Below are 3,832 nucleotides of genomic sequence, written 5' to 3'. Positions count from 1 at the left end.
ACTTGCGTAAGCCGCCGCTGTGCGCGTATACCCGTTCCCCGTAGGGAGGAGCAAGCCGCCGCTTAGAGACGAAGCATAAAGTGTCCTCATTCCACATAGGGCAAGCTGGATGAATCCATTTTACCCAGGACGGCCGAAGCGGCGTGGACCAGGGGAGAACTGAACCTTATACTTCACACCACAGTAAGTCTACGTGTCCTCTTCCACATAGGGCAAGCTAGAACTAACTATCTTACCCAGGACTGCCGAAGCAGCGTGGACCAGGGGAGGAACACACTTTTCATGGAAACGTAAGGCATCCATGACTGCCATAACGTAAGCCGCCGCTGTGCGCGTATACCCGTTCCCCGTAGGGAGGAGCAAGCCGCCGCTTAGAGACGAAGCATAAAGTGTCCTCATTCCACATAGGGCAAGCTGGATGAATCCATTTTACCCAGGACGGCCGAAGCGGCGTGGACCAGGGGAGAACTGAACTTTATACTTCACACCACAGTAAGTCTACGTGTCCTCTTCCACATAGGGCAAGCTAGAACTAACTATCTTACCCAGGACTGCCGAAGCAGCGTGGACCAGGGGAGGAACACACTTTTCATAGAAACGTAAGGCATCCATGACTGCCATAGTGCGTAAGCCGCCGCTGTGCGCGTAAACCCGTTCCCCGTAGGGAGGAGTCAAGCCGCCGCTTAGAGACGAAGTATTAAGTGTCCTCTTCCACATAGGGCAAGCTAGAATGAACTATCTTACCCAGGACCGCCGAAGCAGCGTGGACCAGGGGAGAACTGAACTTTATACTTCACACCACAGTATTGAGTAATGTGCCCTCTTCCACATAGGGCAAGCTGGAATGTTCCATTTTACCCAGGACGGCCGAAGCGGCGTGGACCAGTGGAGGACTACACAATCATGAGGTTTGATATCGACTTGTGTGTTTCAATAGGGTACCGATGGTATGTTTTGAACCGATTTGATTTAGCCATTCTGAAGTCATCACTTGGTTGAAGCGCTGAACTAGGGAGGCATCGTTTACATATATATTGGTTTTTGCATGCTCTACTAGGTTAATGTCATGAGGTTGGCTATCGAGCATGCCCAAGTGATGACTTGATTGTGTGCTTGCTTGAATTCTTCACATTTCATACCATCGGTTAGTTGTCGAATCATTCCTCGATCATAACCTTCGTTCTTGGTTCATGTATGCTCTCTTCCACATAGGGCAAGCTAGAATTAACTATCTTACCCAGGACCGCCGAAGCAGCGTGGACCAGGGGAGAACTATACTTTGTCTTGTATGCCCTCTTCCACATAGGGCAAGCTAGAATTAACTATCTTACCCAGAACCGCCGAAGCAGCGTGGACCAGAGGAGGACTATACTTTGTTCATAACACCACAGTATTGAGTAATGTGCCCTCTTCCACATAGGGCAAGCTAGAATGAACTATCTTACCCAGGACCGCCGCAGCGGCGTGGACCAGTGGAGGACTACACAATTAAGAGGTTTGATATCGACTTGTGTGTTTCAATAGGGTACCGATGGTATGTTTTGAACCGATTTGATTTAGCCATTCTGAAGTCATCACTTGGTTGAAGCGCTGAACTAGGGAGGCATCGTTTACATTACTTGTATATATATTGGGTTTCGCATGCTCTTCTAGGTTAATGTCATAGGGTTGGCTATCGAGCATGCCCAAGTGATGACTTGATTGTGTGCTTGCTTGAATTCTTCACATTTCATACCATCGGTTAGTTGTCGAATCATTCCTCGATCATAACCTTCGTTCTTGGTTCATGTATGCTCTCTTCCACATAGGGCAAGCTAGAATTAACTATCTTACCCAGGACCGCCGAAGCAGCGTGGACCAGGGGAGAACTATACTTTGTCTTGTATGCCCTCTTCCACATAGGGCAAGCTAGAATGAACTATCTTACCCAGGACTGCAAAGCAGCGTGGACCAGTGGAGGACTATACTTTGTTCATTACACCACAGTATTAAGTATGGTGTCCTCTTCCACCATAGGGCAAGCTAGAACTAACTATCTTACCCAGGACCGCCGAAGCAGTGTGGACCAGGGGAGGACTATACTTTATACTTCACACACTAGCCATACTGAAGTCATCACTTGGTTGAAGCGCTGAACTACGGCGGGGTAATCGTTTACAGGTTATAATCATATAGCTGCATGCTCATTAGTAGATAATGGAATATTGTATGGCAATATGAGCATGCCCAAGTGATGACTTTGTTTCAAGCTCAACAGGTAGGGTATTGAGTCCTCTTCCACATAGGGCAAGCTAGAATGAACTATCTTACCCAGGACCGCCGGAGCAGCGTGGACCAGTGGAGGACTCTATACTTTATACTTCACACCACAGTATTGAGTACGACTTGCATAAAGCCCCTAATGAGAACCACGAGGGCTCTCTCAATGTAGAACCACGAGGGCTCTAGTACCGATTCTCTCGGTACGGCTTGGTCCGTGTTCCTTTATGCTTGTACTCTAAGTATTAAGTATTGTGTCCTCTTCCACATAGGGCAAGCTAGAACTAACTATCTTACCCAGGACCGCCGAAGCAGTGTGGACCAGGGGAGGACTATACTTTATACTTCACACACTAGCCATACTGAAGTCATCACTTGGTGGGGGTGAACTACGGCGGTATCTATCGTTTTGGTTCGGTCTATATAGGGTCGCTTGCATGCTCATTCGAATATAATGTAATTGTGTATGGCAATATGAGCATGCCCAAGTGATGACTTTGTTTCAAGCTCAACAGGTAGGGTATTGAGTCCTCTTCCACATAGGGCAAGCTAGAATGAACTATCTTACCCAGGACCGCCGGAGCAGCGTGGACCAGTGGAGGACTCTATACTTTATACTTCACACCACAGTATTGAGTACTTCTTGCATAAAGCCCCTAATGAGAACCACGAGGGCTCTCTCAATGTAGAACCACAAGGGCTCTAGTACCGATTCTCTCGGTACGGCTTGGTCCGTGTTCCTTTATGCTTGTACTCTTAGAAAGTCTCAACCCGGAGGTCTTGACTTTGATTGTCATAGTTGGACTACGACGGGGCATCCGACCATTGCTGATCGAACACCCCTGATTCACCATCTTTCGGGTAGGCGGTACGCGTACCTCCGGACGCGGAAGTCTCAACCCGGAGGTCTTGACTTTGATTGTCATAGTTGGACTACGACGGGGTATCCGACTCATCGAATACCCCAGAAGCACACCATCTTTCGGGTAGGCGGTACGCGTACCTCCGGACGCGGAAGTCTCAACCCGGAGGTCTTGACTTTGATTGTCATAGTTGGACTACGACGGGGTATCCGACTCATCGAATACCCCAGAAGCACACCATCTTTCGGGTAGGCGGTACGCGTACCTCCGGACGCGGAAAGTCTCAACCCGGAGGTCTTGACTTTGGTTGTCATAGTTGGACTATGACGGGGCATCCGACCATTGCTGATCGAACACCCCTGTTACACCATCTTTCGGATAGGCGGTGCGCGACACCACCGACGCGGAAAGTCTCAACCCGGAGGTCTTGACTTTGTATTGTTGGATAGTCCTCTTCCACTATAGGGCAAGCTGGAAATATTCCATTTTACCCAGGACTGCCGAGGCAGCGTGGACCAGGGGAGAACTTCACGGAATCTTCAGGCATCCATGATTGCCATAGTGCGTAAGCCGCCGCTGTGCGCGTCAACTCGTTCCCCGTGAGGAGGAGTCTAGCCGCCGCTAAAAGACGAAGCATTAAGTGTCCTCATTCCACTATAGGGCAAGCTAGAATTAACTATCTTACCCAGGACCGCCGAAGCAGCGTGGAC

The sequence above is a fragment of the Anopheles ziemanni genome (assembly GCF_943734765.1).
Source record: "Anopheles ziemanni chromosome X unlocalized genomic scaffold, idAnoZiCoDA_A2_x.2 X_unloc_28, whole genome shotgun sequence".
Classification (NCBI taxonomy): Eukaryota; Metazoa; Arthropoda; class Insecta; order Diptera; family Culicidae; genus Anopheles; species Anopheles ziemanni.
This window is presented reverse-complemented; position numbering follows the sequence as displayed.